Genomic DNA, 21,277 nt, shown 5'->3' on the forward strand with positions numbered 1-21,277 from the left:
AGAAAAAATAAAAAAAATTGAAAAATCAGAAAAAATGAAAAAAAGTGAAAAAGAAAAAAAAGCAAATATCAGAAAAAAGTGCAATAAAAACAGACGACGAAAACCTGGCAAACAGGCACTATATGTCTGCTAGCTCTTCCATCTATTAGTTCATGCATTCATTCTTCCATCAGCGCTATCCATATGCATCATAAGCCTTTGTACATACACAAACATCCCAGGTGGCTTCTTACCATGGTTTGGATCATTGGATATATCATAATGACTTTGTTTCTAGGCTTGGGGCAAAATCCTGCACTTAGCTGGGGGCAAAACTCTGGATCATTTTGAGCTAAATCAAACAGGTAGAACAAACAATTAGACAACTCTTATCAAGCGAAAACTGAGACACATCCAACATTGAACACAAGATCAAACTATCAACTATCAAGCTATCACAAAATCAATCTAAGCACATCACACACTTTTCAGTGGAATAATATCTTTTAAATAATGATTTTAACATGAATGTTTAACTTTTTTATATTTCTTTTCACTATCATTATTTCTTAGTGACTCCATGATGTCATTGATTAGAGGAACAAGGAAGAAACGTGATATTTTTCTTGTCTGTTATCTGAAAATTAATCATTAATATGTGCAAATTTGTCTCAGGACATGATCATCAGAATATCATTGAAGATATTTCCGATTTGCGTATTGAAATGGTTAATACTACCTATTTTACGCAAGCAATACTCAGGTCATCTCAGTTCAATTATACCTCGATGCTTGTGTTAATTTGCCATATCAAAATCCAAGAAAATAGTGCTCAGGTCATCATGGTTTAATTATACCATTGATGTTTGCACTCACTTCCCACATTTCAAAAGCTCAATGATGACAAAAATGCAAAATAATCCAGTTATTGGTCCGGTCATAGCTTTGCATTTCATTTGCATTCTAGCTTGTATTTCATTCTTGCATGGGATCCAACAAAGCTCCTTTTATACAAGGTTAAATCTATCACAAGAATCATCAAAGTATCATCACAAGTGTATACACAATCAGAATAACGACTCATCTCTCTCATGATATTATCGACTTAGCTCAAATCTTATGCTATCTCTCTCAAACAGATTCAACAATCAGCATATCCACATATTTCTGCATCTTGATATCAACAAACTGTCAGTTCTTTATCTAATCAACCTTATCAAATCAAATCAATCAATCAAACCTAATCAATTCTATCATGTCTTATACAGGATATATCCTTCCTGAAACCAGATGATCTCATTCTGATTCATGTCTTATACAGGATGTATCCTTTCTGAAACCAGACGTTCTGATAATGTCTTATATAGAATGAATCCTTCTTGAAACCAAACGCTTTGATCATCATTGTCTTATACAGGATCAATCCTTCCTGAAACCAGACTGAATCTAATCAATCAAGATTTTTCAATCTTACCAACCTAAGCAATCAAGCTAATTGAAGACCTTTCACTTTCATCAAACCACAGTTGCAAAAATCAAATCAAATCTATCAGGACATCAATCTCACAAAACTCCAAAGATCAATTATCTCAATTGATCTCTCGAGGGGGCATCATCATACCGGGATTTAGCAATCAAGAGTTGGGGCATCCTATCAAATCAATACCATCATCAAAATGAGTTTATTCTTTGAATCAACGCGTCATCACACCTCGCTTCAAAGAGGGGCAAAATGTATACACCTAAAAATAGTCTGAAGATAATTAATTGAATAAGCAATTATTTAATTAATCCTCCTCCCCAATTTAATTAAATTCACTAAGTAATCTGATTAAATTTCCCCTTTCATCTACTTATTAATAAATCTAAGGATTTATTTAATAGGTTCATTTCATTTCACCCCTTTAATTAATTAATTCCTCCATCCAAATTCATTTCTTCTAAATCCTCAAATTAATTCAAACAAATCAAAATCATGAGTTGTTGAGATTAATTAACCTTTTCCTATTATTTGAATTTTTAAATTCAAATTCTCCTAATGTCTACCACTCCTAAACCTAACCATTCCTAAACCTAACCCATTCTACCTACCACCATGTCCCCTTTCATCCAACATCTTCTAGAACCTTTGTGACACTTGTCACTAAGTGTTCCCTTTCATCTAACCTCTTCTAGAAGCCTCTTGAAACTTGTCACCATAGAGATGACAGATGTTCCCTTTAATCCAACCCCCTTTACCATCCTCCTCCAATTTAACCATTGATATCTTCAGATCGATCTTGACCGTTGATTCATGCCAACTCACACCTAACCTTGGGAAATCCTATAAATAGACCTCATTTTGGAGCTCAAAGGGTCCCAATTCATATCATTTTGATTCATCATTTGCATTGTTACTATAGGCATCTAGCTTATAGTTTATCAGTTTTAGCAATGTTATCATGCTCAATTTTAGCTTAAATCTTAGCTTAATTTGCTTATCATGTAGCTAAATCATGCTATTCTTGCTAGATCATGCATCTTCATCATTCAAATCCTCCATCTAAGTGTAGTCAAGTCACTAGAATATGCATAAATAGATCTGAGAGTATTTTTCATACTTGCTTTTACTAGGAGGCAATAAGTCGATTAGCTATGGTTTTGTCTTTCATTATTTCAATTTACTAACCATTGCTTGTAATGATTTATTGAGTGCATTGTGTTTGCAGGTATAGGTACACTTCACATAGCACGACACATATAACAAGAGGCAAAAAAAACAATCCATATAAATGAACACCATAACATGTTGGCAGTGGCCCAGTGTTCCTTGCGTGGATTCACGACATGGTTTAACAGCCTCCTGTGGATTCTATAAGTCTAGTGGTTGTATCGGGCATTGACAGGTCGATCTTTTGGTGCAACGGTAACCCTATCTTGTAACAATTGGTATCAAAGCCTGGTCCTCTACTTTTAGAAGTCTAATAGCTTGAGGAAGATCTTGACACTGGTAGAGATGGAAAACTTGAGAGAACAATTGAAAAATTCTCTTTCAGACTATGATGCAGAAAAGGTGAAGAATATCAAACTTGAAGATGATCTAAAGGCTGCTCAGGATATCATTCAAGCACTTCAAGAAAATCTTACCATTGCCAGAAATAAGAGAAGAGAACTTTGTGAAAAAATGCAGAATGAGAATGATGAAAAGGAAACTCTTAATGATCTTGTAAACAAGCTAAGACAAGAGATCAGTACAACACAGAATCAGATGCAGGATATGACTATGAGATTTTGTAAAGAAATTGAAGATAGAAAGAAATATGAAGAAGACTTGGCCAGAAGACTAAATGATGCTAGAAATGAGAACACAAGACTTAGTCATGAAAATGATATGTTGAAGACAAATTTAATGCACACACAAAATGTCAAAACTGAACACAAGATAATAGAAACTCTAAGTTTTACAGAAATTCTTAGTATCCTAGATTTTCCCAAGGATATCATAAGAATTGTGCTAAGCAGGGTTCATGGTGAATTCTTCTGGTTGGATTCTATTCACAATATTACTAAGGAAGTTGTCAAAGTTGTAACAGGGTTACCTTCCACTAGTAACAAACCTGACAAAACCAAGAGAGTCTCAAATGACACAGTGAAAGACCTAACTGGTGCAACATTTGACAAGAGATCACTAAGGGTAAATGATGTAACGGATATCAATGTCAAATTTATCAGTATGATCTTAGGCTACAAAACTACACATGCAAATAGGTTAAACGCAGTCTCTAGCCTATGCATTAAAAGTGCCTATGATATGGTAAATGATAATGCAAGGATAGACATATGTGAATGGCTTAAAGATGAACTAATTGATAATTTGGGAAAGATAAAGAAAGACAAAAAGGGAACATTCAAATTTGGAAACCTACTTGTTTGTCTGATGTTGTACATAACCAAACAAGTACCCAATATTGGTATTAGAAATTTTAGTTTTGATATACCGGTAGGCAAACAATTGTTAGATTTATTGAACAACATGGGAGAGAACGGGGAAAAGAACTTAAATGAGTGTTTTCAGGCATTGAAGGCCCGAATGAAAACTAGAGTTAGACTATCACAAACAATTGTGGACAAATATAAGGATGAAATCTATTTTGTGATAAAGAAGGATGAAATTTGGATGGAGGTAGTTATTCCTAGAACCATCTGGGTAACTAAAATGGGGTATGAAACTGATGACAACATAATAGAAACTTATGCAAAAGCCCTCCTAAAAGCTCCAAAGGAACCTGAAGAAAAAGTTTTTGGCAGTGCTGAAACAATAGAAATCCAAAATTGAATCAAGGAAAAGGGTTAAGAAGGTTGAGGCAACTATTAGAAAAGGAACCTGACAGGCACAAGCTATCAAGGAACATGTATTAAGACAAACCGGTATTAAGGAGAGTGAACTGGAAGAACTTCAACTAGAAATTCATCTGTCACTAGTTGCAACTTGCTTTGAGAGTGACATACCAGATATATTCAAAAGAGTTGAAAGGAAGAGAAAAACTTCACCGGTACCCTCACCTTCTCCTAGAAAAACAAGACAGAAGCAACAAGCAATGAGGCCCCCAGCAAAGAAACTGACTCCAACGAAAAAGAAGATGACCCCTAAGAAAAGACTCAACAAACTATTGCTCCCATTGATAAACTTCTCAATGAAATAACAGAGTATGGGAAGCTGAAAAACATTAACAAATTACATGACACACTATCGGCTAATGACAAGGAGAAAGTAGAGAACAGTGTAATCTTACACTTAGATATTTACAAGAAATTTTTTATGCAAGTTGTTGATGAAATACTAGCAAATCTGTATAATAGACTAGAAGCTAGAAGGCTAGCTATTGTTGAGCTTGATAAGAAAATAGGTTGAAAAACTACTTGTTGTACATCTTGTCAACTCACCTGATGGGATAGATCAATTGATCTCTAAGGCTAACCGGTCAGTATTTTCAACTGCTCATCGACATGTAGCACTAATGGTAGGTAGAGTGAATGAGGTAATAGAAGAAACAGCTAATGCATGGGATATATTCCTTGTAGAGAAGGAGAAATAGGAAGAGTATAGAAGCCCTAAACCCATCAAGGTATATCAAAAGGATAAGGGAAAAGGTAAGGTTGGTGGACCACCCAGTATAAAAATAACAAACAACTTATCCCCACTGCCTTTAGATACTCCACTAGTAGTTACTACTGACAATCAACTGGCTACTGAGAGTATGGACACACCACATGAGGATACAAATTATAATTTTGAGGTGTTATATACAATGAACATAGACACTCAGAAAGTCAATATTGTGGTGGATAAAGAATCAACTGGAAAATCAGATGTGGCAACAGAGCCATCGGTAGAAGACATTATAGTGACCTCGGACACTGGAAAGGCAAAGACCATGGATGTACATAATGACTCATCTACTGAGCCACTAGCAACAAGCAGTACAGAAGAAAAACCGGTAGTGGACAATACTGAGAAATAGGTAGAGCAACAGGCTCCCTCACAGGAACAAGTTCATGCAGAGACAGTGCCACCAGCAACAACTGAGAAACCCAAACCTTTGCTTAGAGAAATGCAAACACAAACTGACCTACCAGAGGTCACTACAAGCAAAGAAGTTACTCACACCAGTGGAATACATATTGTTGGTTCTTCCATGGCAGAATTCAAACCAACAAATGTGACAGAAGTTCTATTAGATTCAATCAAGAAAATAACAAAGTGCAGTGCACAAGCCTACAAAGCTATTGATGATACAATCCCAATTTTGAAAATGATAGCACCCAAGTGTAATGTGGATAATAAAGATTCTTTAAATCAACTTGACACATTGTCCAAGTATATTACTGACAACATTGTGACAATTGAACAAATAAATGAGGAAGCATTCAAAGAGAAAATTGAGAAAGAAAAACATAAATTCTTTGAAGAGGAAATAAAGAAGTGCATGAGACAATTTGACACTCTTTTACTGGCACTATGTAAAACATTAAAAGAATTTAAAAATTTGTACAGAGATACATGTAAAACAAACTTTTTGACAGTAGATATAGACAAGAAGACCAATATGGTACAGGAAGAAATAAATAAATTAGCTAACAATTTCATTAATTCATCTGAACCATTATCAATTTTTTAGTAGAAAATAACAGGTTTTGAGGAGGAACTTCACAAATTTGAAAGAGAGAAGGAAAGAATAAAAGGAAAGGAAAAAGATCTGAAATGGAGACTTAGTCCAAAATTGGACTACCTCGCCTCCCTGAGAAAAGAGATATCTGAGGCATTGGTTCAAGGATAGAAGACACCGGAATAGCAAATGCAACACCTCATCGATACAATTCAAAGGATAGAGGCCGCATTAAAGGACAGTGAATGGTTCATTGAGAGCCTGAATCTGGTATTAGCAGACCTTTTTCAAATTGTAACCAATCGGTTATAGGGATGAAGCTGGAAACCACACTCAGTTGACACTTTGACAACCTTTGTCATTGATGCCAAAGGGTGAGTAGTGGTAATAAGAAAAATGACTAGTAGAAGACACCATCAGCTCAGGCAGAGCACATATGATTTGGCACACAGTTTTCGGTAAGACAGTTTTTGGTAAGACAATTTTGGCAGATTCTTTTTGGACGACACTTTTTTTAATTTTTCTCATGAGTGTTGCCATCAATGCCAAAGGGGGAGATTGTTGGCAAATGCACACTCCAATGAGAAATTGTAGGTTATTAAAGGTTTTGTCATTGATGGCAACCTTGCAATCATATGATACCGACAAGACAATTATACCGGCACCGACAACGACAAACTCTACACCGGCACATAGAACACCGGCAGTGAAAGAAAGGATACCGACACCCAGGGCCGACAAGAATTTTGTTGATAATATATTTTGTAATTGATTGTAAAATCATTGTAAGCCAACATGGTGAGTTGTAATATGACTCATATATGTATGAGATCATTGTAGAACATTTTGTAATAAGGTGATAGGCGAAATAATGCAGACCTAATATGTGAATTTTAGGTTAAGGGTTTATGTATGCAGCAGAACTAAAACCAGTATTGGATCTGGCATAGCAGATGCTATTTTGAAGTAGTACAAGATATTGGATTATTATAATCCATTTTTGTAAGTCAGTGTGACTTCCTTTTGTAATTGAATAGTGAGCTCTAGGCACTTGGCCTTCCTGCATGTGCAGGCCCCTATTGTAGTAGTAATATTCCCTTATTGGCCAGTAAGTGAATATTGTGGGTCAGAAATCCCATCGAGGTTTTTCCCACACTGGGTTTCCTCGTTAAACTACCGTGTTATGGTGTGCTCTTCATGTGGTTATTGTTTATCTTGTTTACTGCATTACTTTTGATTTATCGGTACATTGTATTGATATGCTTTACATGTTTTAATTAAAGTAAATTAATCAACTGGTTAGATACTAATTCACCCCCCCCCCCCCTCTCAATATCTTTGGGAATCCTAACAAACAAAGCTTGTTTGATCAGAGGAAAAGGCACTATATCTTTTGATGGTAAGCACAATACTGACAATGTTTATTATGTTGAAGGTTTGAAGCACAATCTTTTGAGTGTTGGTCAATTAGTTGAAAAAGGATTTCAGTTACAATTCAAGAATGGTAAATGCAAAATCATGAATAGAATTGGTTTGAAAGTTGCAACCGGTAATCAGACTAAAGGTAATATCTTTCATTTGAATAACATTGAAAAGACATGCCTGATTGCACATATTGATGAAAGTTGGTTATGGCATAAAAGACTCTGTCATGTAAATTTTGATTGCATTGTGAAGATTAGTTCATCTAAGGCAGTAAGGGATTTACCGAAGATTGTAAAACCTCACAATCTGGTATGTAAGGAATGTCAATTGGGAAAGCAAGTTAGAACAACTTTCAAAAGCATTTCTAAAAAAACAATAATGTTCTTGATTTAATTCATACTGACCTATGTGGTCCGGCAAGAACAAGAAGTCTATAGGGAGATAGATATTTTATGCTAATAATTGATGATTATTCTCGAATGTGTTGGGTTACCTTTCTCAAGGAGAAATCAGAAGCTTTTGGGAAATTCAAATTATTCAAGGCACTTGTAGAGAATGAAACCGGCAAGAAAATCAAATGTTTAAGATCAGATCAAGGAGTTGAATTTACATCTAAGGAGTTCAATACATTTTGTGAAGTGAATGAAATTAGAAGACAACTATTAGCACCCCGAACACCCCAGGAAAATGGAGTTGTGGAAAGGAAGAATAGAACTATTCTAGATGCAGCTAGAAGCATGATATCAGAAGCAGATCTACCTCATGTATATTGGAGAGAAGCAGTTAATACATCGGTTTACACTTTCAACAGAGTTCACATCAAAGGTGAAACCGGTAAGACACCCTATGAATTATGGTTTGGTGATATTCCTACTCTTAAGTACTTCATAATATTTGGAAGCAAATGTTACATTAGGAGAGATGAGTATATTGGAAAATTTGATCCTAGAAGTGATGAAGGAATATTTCTTGGGTATTCATCTAAAAGCAAAGCATATAGATGTTTTAATAAGAGATTGCAAAAAATCATTGAGAGTGCAAATGTGAAGATTGATGAACACTTTAGAAGAGATTCAAGGTCTATGGACTTTAAACTGGCAGTTGAGATAATCACAAATGAACCTATATATAATGCACCAATACAAAATGTTGATCCAGTCACACATACATCATCAGAGAATTCCACAGTGACTAAAGAACAACAGCAAGTGAACACACCCAGTTATGTTAGATTGAATCTCTGAAAGTCAAATAATTGGGAATAAGTATCAAGGAGTTATGAATAGAGGAAGACTGACAAATGAAGAGGTATGTTTAATTTCTCAAATTGAACTAGCATCAGTTAATGAGGCATGTGAAGATGAACATTGGATTAAGGCCATGGAAGATGAATTAGAACAAATTGAAAAGAACAATACATGGACACTGGTTCCCCGACCTAAAAATAAAAATGTAATTGGAACTAAATGGGTATTTAGAAATAAACTTAATGAAGATGGCAAGGTAATCAGAAACAAAGCAAGATTAGTGTGTAAGGGATATTAACAGAAAGAAGGAATTGATTACAATGAAACCTTTGCACCGGTAGCCAAAATTGAGGCAGTCAGATTATTTCTTGCATTTGCAGCACACAAGAACTATAAAGTTTATCAAATGGATGTTAAATGTGCATTTCTAAATGGTGATCTTGAAGAGGAAGTTTACATTGAACAACCTGATGGATTTTCATTTACAAATGATAAAGATATGGTTTGCAGGTTAAGGAAAGCTTTATATGGATTGAAGCAAGCTCCTAGAGCTTGTTATGCTCAATTGGACAAATATCTTTTGAAGCTTGGTTACACTAAAGGTAATGCTGACAGAAACTTATATTTCAAGGTGAATAATGAAGACATTCTGGTTATTGAAGTTTTTGTTGCTAATATCATTTTTGGGGGAGAAGATGGATTTTGTAAAGATTTCTAGTAAGATGCAGGAAGAATTTGAAATATGTATAATTGGGGAGATAAAATTCTTTTTAGGATTGCAGATTTCTCAAACTGATAAAGGTATATTTTGATGTCAATCAAAGTACTTGAAGGAATTACTGAAGAAATTTGGTATGGAAAACTCTAAACTGGTAAGTACTTCTATGAAAATGACTGATAAACTATCATTAAAGGATGATTCAGCTCCTCTTAATCCGACAAGATATAAATCTATGATTAGAGGTTTACTGTATTTGACACAAACAAGACCTGATATTATGAATGCAGTATGTATTGTTTCAAGATTTCAGATTAATCCTAAGGAAAATCATGAATCAACAGTGAAAAGGATTTTCCGGTATTTACAAGGCACAACAAATCTTGGTTTATGGTATCCTAAATATGAAAATTTTGATTTATGTGCATACACCGATGCTAATTGGGCAGGAGATGTAGATGACAGAAAGAGCGCCATCGGTGGGGCATTCTTTCTTGGTAGCAAATTGATTTCATGGTTGACCAAGAAATAGAGTTGTACATCATTATCAACAATAGAATCAGAATATGTTGCAGCAGCAACTAATTGTACTCGGGTATTATGGATTAAGCAAATGTTGAAGGACATAAAGGTAAAATGCAAAGAACCTATAATCATCTATTGTGATAATTCAGCAGCAATTGATATATCTAAGAATCTGGTATTTCACTCTAAAACTAAACATGTTTCTATCAAATACAATTTTTTGAAAGAGAATGTTGAAGCAAAAGAAGTGAAATTGGTTTATGTGAATACTAAAGAGCAGATTGCAGACATTTTTACTAAGCCTTTGCCTAGGGAAACCTTTGAATATCTTAGAGAGAATCTTGGGGTTATACCCTCACCGATAGAGACTTAGACAATTGGAGATTGGCATCAGACCGACAGAATTTACAGAGAAACCTTTTTCCGGCTTTGATTGAGGAGAGCTACTTCTCAGGGGGATTAGTTGAATAAGTTGGTTCTATGAACTGGTTGTATCTGGTATTTATATTACTTTGGCATTTGATGTCAAAGGGGGAGAGATATCAATGGAAAAACACATTATCCTTTGCAGAGAGATCATTCATTGGGGGAGAGATTTTTACTCTCTACATTTGTATTTTAATTTCTGGTATTGATCTATTCTAGAGATTATTGGTTTTTGGTTTATTGGCATTTCTGCTTTGGCACTTAGATGGTTTTTCCATCTTGTGTTGCCATCAATGCCAAAGGGGGAGATTGTTAGTATTATGGATATGTTGCTTTGTTTTGTCATTGATATTAACACTTATCCTTCTAGAGATCTTTGATTATGTTCACCGGCAAGTTTAGTGACCTATGCATAGTCACCGGTATTTGGTTCACCGGTAGGTTATATTATTAATCAGCACTAAGGATGACTTGTTATCATCTGGAGATCACTTGGTTATGTCGAAGACATGATTTAGACACTTGGTTTTGGGGATATGATTATTGGTATAATCGGATTGACATATTTGTTGTTACCGGCCAATTGGTCTAGGTTATGGACCGACATGCATTATCTATTCCAGATCAGCACGACATGTTATGGAGATGGTTTAATCAATTAATATTATTGTTGAGCTGACATGATGCATCACATCTTGACTTGTTGTAATTGATTTTTATTGTAATATTCTTAGTGAGCCAACCTACACATTTGGTCTTAGGTTCTGTTATATATGTAAGATCTCAATTGTGAGATTAACATGGTATGGGTATGGTATGTAATAAGGTATTATAAGGTTATATTTAGTATATGTGAATATAAGAAGATCTACTTATGCAGACATCATTTGAAGATTCAAGGAAGGCTTGAAGAAGACAATCATAGCTTAACCGGTACTAAATCCATCATAGAAGATGCCACTTTGAGCAATACATTATCATTGGATTTAATCATCCATTTTGTAGTCAATGTGACTCCCATTCTATGATTGAGCAGTGAGCTCTAGGCAGCTGGCCTTTCTACATGTGCAGACTCCATTTGTAAACACACACTATTTGCAGTAGTATCATCTGATTGTGGGTAAGGTTTCCGACCGTGGTTTTTCCCCTTACAAAGTTTCCACGTACAAATCTTTGTGTTATGTGTTTTGGATATTGTTTCTCTTTTTGTTTCATGCATTAAGTTTGACTAGTATTAATATTAACTATTAATCTTCTTACCGGCATCAAGTTTGGTTAAGTTGTATTTGGGATGAAATTATTAGACAACTAATTCACCCCCCTCCCCCTCAGTTGCCTCCGGGTCCTAACAATTTTTGATGGAAATAATCATATGTGTATGGATTTTGCTAATATAATGAAAAAGGAATTTTAAATGTCTCTAATCGGTGAAATAAAGTTCTTTATTGGGTTACGGTCCAATAACTAGATGGTGGTATCTTTATTTGTTAGAACAAGTATATCAAAAAGGTGTTGAAGACATTTAGCATGGAAGACTACAAACCAATAGGAACACCAATGGTGATAGGCTACAAATTGTCCAAACAAGATGACTCTCCTACTGTTTGTGAAAAAGAGTACAAGTCTATGATTGGTAAGTTTCACTATGTTGTTCACAGTAGGTCGGACATTGCTCATGTTGTTGGATTAGTTGCTAGATTTCAGGAAGATCCTAAGGAGACACATTTGGTGGAAGTGAAGAGAATTTTTTTGGTATCTCAAAGGAACATTAGACTATGGTTTATGGTATCCTTTTAAAGGAGATTTTAATTTGGATGTCTTTACTAATGCATATTGGGCAGGTAATGTGGATGACCAAAAAAGTACAACCGGTGGAGCCTTTCTTCTTGTTGGAATATTAGTGGCATGGATGAGTGAGAAACAAACATGTGTTTCTCAATCTACTATTGGCATTATGGATGAATTGATTATGTGTTGCATTGATTTTTTGTCATTGATGTCAACACTAGCTATTATGGATGGTTATCGGCAGATAGGTTTTGGTTACCAGTAGAAGATCTAGTGTTACCAGCAGAAGAGATTATCTGTTAACACTTCTAACATGTTTGGATCAGCGAAGTATATTTGATCCCATGTGTTATATGCTCCATGAGCATGTTTTTGTCAGTTGGTATTGGCTTGGTAATTGGATGTTATCATACACTCTGGTAAACCCTTACCGATACTGGTTTAAGGCTTTACCGATAGAGCTTTCAATGAGGAATCATAACAGGATGCATAATTGGTGTTGGTGCAACTTCTTCATGGATTTTAGGATGTTGAAGATGTTTGTTGATCGTGCTTCAATTTCTTGAAGATGTTGCTTTGCGTGGTGGACCTAGAATAGGTCCGGTACCTATCTAGGTTATGCACCGGTATCATGCTAACATGTACTCTACACATTACCTGGATGATTCAAATATTGTATGGATTTTTTATTATTGTTTCGGTCTTAAGACAATATGACATATCATTGTAATAAAGAATTATGTAATGATCTTATTGAAATATCTTTAGGTGGCCAACCTAATTGGTTTAGGCCTTGGGGTTGGTATAAATAAGAGGTAGAAACTCTTTGTGAAGTATCATGGTTATTACAAAGGTCATGGTCTAGGAATGTAATGTGTGAACATTGTAATATCATTCAGGCAGAGAAGTTGATCAATCATTGGTGATCGAATTGGATTCAGAAAAGGATTTACTCCTTCGGCATTGAGCTTAACTAAGACTATAATTAGTCATGGTAGATGCTATTTCTGATAGTTCACTTTATTGGATTTTTTTCCATTTATCTTGAGAAGGTTGTATCCTCTCTGTAGTTAGTGAGACTCTTTTGTAATGAGCAGTAAACTCTAGGCAGTGTGCCTTCCTGCAAGTGCAAGTCCCTCATTGTAACACATACTTTCTACAGAAGTATCATCTGACTGTGGGTAGGTTTCCCACCATGGTTTTTCCCTTTCTAGGTTTCCATGAACAAATTATGGTGTTATGTGGTATGGTTGCTTTACATTGATTATCTGGTTAATTGTTAAGTTGTATTGCTTACGGGTATCTGTTCCTACTGGCATCTGTCTATGCTTTACCAGTACTTGATTTGTTTAAGATTACATTGTGGATTAAAAGTTATAATTTGTTAACAACTAATTCACCGCCCCCCCTCTCAGTTGTTCATCAGTTATCCTAACATCTACAGCTGAAGAAGAGTATGTTGCTACATCCATCAATTGCACACAGGCAATAAGGATGAGAGATGTGCTAGAAGGATTCAAAATAGATATGTCTGAACCGGTGACTATCTATTATGATAATAAAAGTGCAATAAATATTTCTAAGAATCATGTATCATGCTAGAACCAAGCACATTAAATTGAAGTATCATTTTCTAAGGGAAAGAGTTCAAGAAAAATAGATCAAGATAAAATAGTGAAGAGTAAAGATCAGATAGTTGATATCTTTACTAAGCCCTTACTGAAGACTACCTTTGAGTTTCTTAAATGAAAACTAGGGGTTAGACCCCTACACCAGAAGAACTAGAATGATGGAGATGCATCAATCCTATGGATCTAGTGTTTATTCTTTATTAAGGATTGATGAGGTGCAAGCTACTCCGTAGGGGGAGTAGCTCGGATATAAAGTTTTGATTTTGTGATCTGATATATAATGATTGGATATAATGTTCTGATTTGGTTAGGAGAGATTATGATGACATAAGCAGTAGTAAAGAAGATCAGTGATGCACATACACCTTTGGCATTTCTCTCAAATGGGGAGAAGAATAAGATTAGATTTGGGAGAAAAACAAGATCAGTTAAGTATTGGTTTAGGGGGAGAAGACAAAAGAAGGAGTGATAGGTAGATTGAGTGAGAAGTTACTCAATAAGCCTAAATTGGTCTAATTTGACAAGTGGACCCAAGGATATTGGTGCAGGAGCACCTAGTCATGCTTCACTCTCCATTTTTTTGGTATATTTCATGTTTAAGTGTCTTGTTAGTTTTGAAATTTTCTCATAGGTTGTGTTTAGTCATTTCATAGGTGTTTGATCTCATTTTGTGCTTGAGAGATCAAGTTTTGCTTCTTAGGGCTTGAATTGTCAATTTTGTGCTTCTAGGCCAAAAAGGGCTAAAAAGTGAGAAATTGCCTTATAGGCCTAGAAATGGTTGGGAAAGTTTTGGAACATGTTTTTCTGAGTGATTTTAATCATTCTTAAGTGTCTAGGAGGGATAGATAGGTTAGGTTGCTCAAAAATGTCATTTGGAGCAACAAAAGTTGCTTTCTTATTTGGAAAAGTTGTCATTTTTAAGACATGATTGTAAAAGAAAACCTCCTACAGTTGCTTGTCCATACAAGACCTCATAATTGATTCATGGCTCTATAAATATGCCTCCCTCTTCTTTGTATAGGGTTGGAAATTGTATTTGAAGACATTCTCAATTGGAAATATCAAGAATTTTGGCTATTGAATGGTTTTTGAACTCTTTTTCTTGTGGCAGTCCGTACTGGATAGTTCCTTTCTATACTATACTTGCTGGAGATCGTTAGTAATGTAAATTCAAGGCATTTGATGTATTATTTTCATTGGTTAAGCATTTGATCTAAATCCAGGTTTGGGCTCCCATGGATGGACTTTGACAAATTGTATGGAAAATTTATAGTGTAAATATTTCACATTTTGTCCAGGAATGTGAGAAAGAAGATTTTTTGAGCATATGCTAGGCAAATTGAAAATGGATTTGGCTGGCAATGTGAGTAAAACCAAACTTGTTTGTGCTCAAAGACCAATTTGAGTGAGAAAACTAGAGGCAAAGGTCTGCACTAGCATTCAAGGAGTTGTGGATGCATTTGGAGCTCCAAACAATGTACTTTTCATCTTGCAAAGTAAGTGTTAATTCTAGTTGGCAGCAAGTACCCAGTTTTGGGGATTTAATGAATTTTTGGGTCTAAACTTGCTTTGCGTATATATCCATGCCTTGGAATCTTGTGGTAGGTGTTGGAAAGGTGTTTGAAGTTACCACAGACCTTGGTGAAGATTTCCATGCTATTCTAACCCTGAAAGTGCAGTAAAACAGTGAAAGTGCAGTCATAATGCATAAAATAGTCAAATAAATGTTTGTGTGGCAAGTGTTTGTCATAATGTCATGCAGGGAAGGGATGGAGAGTTGATTCAAATGATGTGGTAGAGGTCCTACATGAATTTGGGGGCTTTGTTTGCATTTTAGAATTTACTTCCTTTGTAACTGTTACTACTTATCAAATTGCCATTAGTTTCATATCCAAAGTCATACTATATATTCTAGTCAGTTAGTATTACCGAATCATGCAGTCGGTACACATAGAGAAGTCGGTATGAACAGTCTAGTCGGTTACAGAAGAAAGTAGTCACAGAACGCAGTATTCACTGAGCTGTTTACCGAGTAATGTTTCATGGCTACCGAGCAGTAAAGTTAACTCACCAAGTTGATATTCACCAAGTGAAATGTTTTACCAGATACATTGAACCTGGACATGCACATGAAAACGTGTTACAAGATCGAGGCACATCTAACCATTTTTGCATTGGAAATTTCATTAGGAGATTGTGTATGATTACAAGGTCAATCTAACCAATCAAATATTTTGTTTAGTTATTCATTCAAAGAATCTTTTGTAAGATCGAAGCAATGAATTAGGTCACTGCTATAAGAGATCTATTTATACATCATGATTCTAGGGTTAGAAATAGATATAAATAAGAGATGTGAGATATGTGTGTGTATGCATGAAGGAAGACTGTTACAGAGACACAGAGAGGTCACCAAGAAGGTTATCAGTGAACAGTCGAAGAATAGAGTAAACAGAAGCATTTACTGAGTTTCATTATGGGTTACCGAGGTATGCTACAAGCTAGGTAATCTTATTCTGAGCACATAGAATCTGCTATAACATTTCAGATGTAAATTTGTAGATATTTGTAATGATTCTATTGTAATATTTTGAAGTTGTAAGAGAAACCTTTAACAAGGTAAAAGACTCTAACCAAGTCTATAAATTGTAAATCCTTTAACCAGGTGCAACATTTATATAGTGTTGTAACTGATCTTGATACTCCTAACAGGGTAAGCTATCAGAAATAGCTAAATGTAGCTCTAACCGAGCATTCTTTATTATTGCAGTAGTGAAGTTGTGGGTGCCATCCCCACCGCAGTTTTTCTCTCTAACCAAGAGTTTCTGCGTGACCAAAATATATGTGTTATGGAGTGAATCATGTATGATTGTTATCTGTTTATTTTAGCTTTATTTTATGTTACTGCACTATTCTATTTATGCATAATAGTAAGGTTATTATTGAAGAAAAGTTTTGAAGTACTGATTCACCCCTCCCCTCTCAGTACATTAGCTTTCCATATTAGGCCTAACAATTGGTATCAGAGCTTGAATCTTGGAAAAGGGTTTAACTACCTAAAGAGAAAGATCTTAGCAATGGAAGGCTACAAACAATCTCGGAGGATTGTGCATCTTCAAGAAGAGCTGGATAATGCAAATCAAGTGATTGCAGACATGCAAAGGCAAATGCAAAAATCTCATAAAGTAAGGAGAAGATTATCTGATGACTTGCAGGATTCTCAAGAGCTAGTGGAACAAATCGAGACATCATCTGAGAATAGTATATCTGAAGAGAATGAAGAAATGATTGGAATGTTGAAAGAAAAGAACAAAGCATTGGCTGATCAACTAAAAGCAATAAAAAGAGGACATGAACATTTCAGTACATAGATGACTGAAAATCTAGATGCATTAAGGATAGCTAAGGATAAAGCAAGAGATCTACAAAGAGAGAAACAACAACTTGAAGCTCTAGTATCTGATAAGCATGAAGAAATCATAAGGTTAACTAGTATTCAACAAAATATGACAGATCAACTAGGTTATGCACATCATGAAGCAATTCTAAAGAATGATGAAAATCAATCATTGAAACTTGAAGTATCAAGGTTGACTGGTGAACTTGAAACAAAGAAGAAATCCAAAGAAACATTGGAGAAAAGTTATGAAGCATCAAAGATGTTGGATGAGCAACTAAATATAAGAAGACCTTACAAAGATGGAGGACTTATTTACAAAGGAAAAGAATCAACCGAGAAAGGAATTCATACTACCAAGAGAGGAGAATCATCAAAACAAGCTGGAAATAGGATTAACATCAAAAGGAAGAAGCCTATTTGCTACTACTGTGGAAATCAAGGTCATACTGCCAACATATGCCAGATCAAAAAAGGTAAGCAATTGAATATCTCTAAGTCCAATGGATATTGTTACAATTGCAATAAATATGGTCACACACCTAATCAATGTACAATAGATATGGACATAGTACCGAGAAGTGTTGGTTTAAGAAAAAGAACTACATGAAGTATCCACACCGAGAAAACACTGGAGGTTACCGAACTCACACAGATCCTTACCGACAATATGCAGCAGTACCATGGGATTACAATACAAGGATATGGTGTGAATGTTGTGGAAGATATGGACATATAAGTGCCAACTATTTTATAAGATTTGGAATGAACAACCGGAGATCATGGAGAAATCTTGGTATGGCATGTTTTCATCGTCACAAAGCTAGACATTTAGCTGGAGATTGCAAAGATCAACTGAGAAGAGACACTGAAGAGATAAAAGAAAAATTCAAGATGATTTGGAAAATGAAGGAAATTATGTCTGATGAAGAAAGCACCTTACCTACCGAGTTAGGTGCACCTATTTCAAATTAGTCAAGAAAAGGTATGAAGGGACTGCATTCTCTAAAAGTTAAATCATAACAGTTCCTATTCTATTATGTACAAAAATTCAAAATCTGCATTGTTAAGATGCAATTAGTCAGTTCATACACTATATAAGAAACCTGTCAAGTCGATGTATACAGTAAACCTGTCAAGTCGGTTAATAAAGGAAAGTTGGTTACTCGGTGAAAACAGAATAAGGAGTAAATCTGTAAAAGGTGAACCGAGCGCATTTAATATTTTGACCTAACTTGCATGGAGCCCGATGAGGTATTTTTGAGTACTTAAAAGTGTTTTCGTGGTCATTTACATTCACCCAAGTTTTTGAGAAGCAGAGCAGAGCGAATCAAAGTGATCAAACTTCATTCAGAGTGAATTTTGAGGTATTTACATCAATCTATTCACTGTTAAGCTGGTTTCCGATCTAGTCAAATTGCTATTGCCTACCGAGTGTGAAGCGTCTGTCACTTGTAAACCCTAAGGATAACTTGTCGAATCTTACCTGAAACCCACCATGGCGCCCAAGATCCAAGACCCTGTAGTTGTCCAAAATGTGGAGAAGCCCTCACTGAAATATTCTCTAACTCCTCAAGTTGCCTCAGAACCGGATGACAAAACTGCATTTTCACTCATCCCGGATCAAGTCTTGTTAGTGGAAGATGTCAGATTCTATACAAAATGTCATGTTGAGGAACTTGGTCATGTAGAGATTAGTGACACATATGATGAACTTTGCACTGATGGCAAACTAGATAGCAAATTTGAGCATATCAAAATCAAGGGATTAATTGAAACCCTAGTCTATCCCCGTGTGTTCAAACCCCAGTGGGTTAAGTTTGTCTTGAGCAGAGTACATGATGATTTCATGTGGCTACAAGAGCAACCGTTCAAGATCACGAAGGAAGTCATTCACCTAATCACCGGGTATCCCATCTACGATCATGCTCATGCACAGAGAATGATATCACAGAAGGAGCTAATCAGTCTAACCGGAGTAGAATCTGATTACCGAGGACTGAAACTGAATAATGTCACTAATGCAGAACTAAAGTTTGCAATTAGAGTTATTGGTTACTATTTCTTCCAATCTGCAAGGGAAAATAGTGTACCATGTGCTATAGTGGACTTGGCCTACAAAATATTGAAGAAGGGAATGAAAGTAGACTTATGTGAAGTGCTACTAAAGAACTTGTTTGAGAACCTAAACACAATAAGGAAGCTGAAGAAGAACAACTCGGCAAACACACTAAAGTTCGGTTCACTACTTGTATGTATGTTTTTCTATTTTGAGAAGTTCTTTCCCTCAGTCGGTAAAGTAGTATGGGAGCTACACCGACCTATCACCCATCAGATCAATGACTACATCAAGAAGTTAGGAGATAACTTTAATGATATCATGGATGATTACTTCAGCAAATTCCAAGAGAAAATGCACAACAGGTATAGGATTCCACCATAGCTGGTCGAAAAATACAAGGACAACATATGTTTTGAAGTCGACACTGATTATTGCTATGTAAATTTTGTTGAACCGAGGACTCAATCATTGCAACCAATGGGTTATGAGATTGATTATGATATTACACAGCAACAAATTGATGCCTATTTATCACTGCCAAGGCATGCAACTGAACTAAGGTATGGAACCTATGAAGAGGTGAAGGAGAAAGTAAAAATGAGCATTGTAGTACCTAAGGCTACAAGAAAAGCTACAAAAATGACAAAGGTTTTATCTGAGAAATTTGGAGAAGAATCCTCCTCTACACCTATCAAAGACAATCTTGCCATTACCAAAGAGGAATCAGAAGCACGGGAGGCTGCAATAACATTGAGCATAGAGTTGCCAAAGGGTAAAGTTCTGAAAAGAAAGAAACACAACATCACAAAGACCCTACCAACTCCACCAACAAAGAGACCCAACACCAGAGCATCAGCTGCATCACCAAGTAAGCAAAAGAGTGTTATTACACCAAAGGTACCCAAGACCTATAAGAAATCTACTCGGAGACTCATTTTGGCAAAAGAGTCAAGTGATACAGAGTCTGATGATGCAAACAAATTCCAAATTGTGAAAAGCAAAAAGGTAAACATTCATAGTGTTGAAATTTTTTGTGCCAATCTTAAAGAATACGGTGGATTTGCAGGATTTAGATATGTTAAGTATGAGACTAGGAATAATGATGAGAAGCGACAGATTGAAGAAGCTATCATCTGTACACTTCTGAAGTTTCAGTTAGCACCATTAGAACTAGCAAAGTCACTTCCGAGTGAACTCTACTTACACATTGATAACAGATAGAAATATGCAATGGACTGAGAGAGATAAATAAGAGAAAGAAGTCTAGTCCATCTATTTCTTGACATGTCTGTAGCTGAAATCAAGGAGCATTTGACCACATACAATTCTAAATTTCTTGTGAAACAGAGAGCCTTAAAATTGATGAATGGGCTATACATTGATGTGGAGATCTTCAATCAAAAGGATGTTGGTGAACAATCTCAAATTGAAATTGTTGATGTCACCGAGCAAGGTCCAGACCCGGTTGACACTATACAAATTGATGAAGATGTAATGGATGAAGCACTGGAGTAGGAAATGACTGAAGGCACTACCTATGCAAAACTTGTCTCTAGTGAATCTGTCTTAGAACAAGTTCAGCCTTATCCACCGGTGAAGCCACCTGTCTCAACCGAAGCTCCCAAGGACACAGAGCAAGGCACCGAAGGTACCAAATCTAAAGCTACAGGTGATACAACCAAAGATCAGACGTCTCAAGCATAGACAAGCACTGAAAATGTTATAGCTAAGACCCCTAGCACCGAGACACCCAAAGACACTGCAATGGCTACAGGAACCAACCAAAGTGTTGCATCTACCGAGCAACCTACCAAGGGTTAGCAAGCCTCATAGGCACTTGTCTTAGTGCCATAGACCAAAGGAAAAGAGAAGAAGGTGAGAAAGCATGGTTTCAAATTTGACTTATCTAAACTGATCGTGTTGCCCAATGTAG

This window comes from Cryptomeria japonica, chromosome 3 (genome assembly GCF_030272615.1).
Source record: "Cryptomeria japonica chromosome 3, Sugi_1.0, whole genome shotgun sequence".
Classification (NCBI taxonomy): Eukaryota; Viridiplantae; Streptophyta; class Pinopsida; order Cupressales; family Cupressaceae; genus Cryptomeria; species Cryptomeria japonica.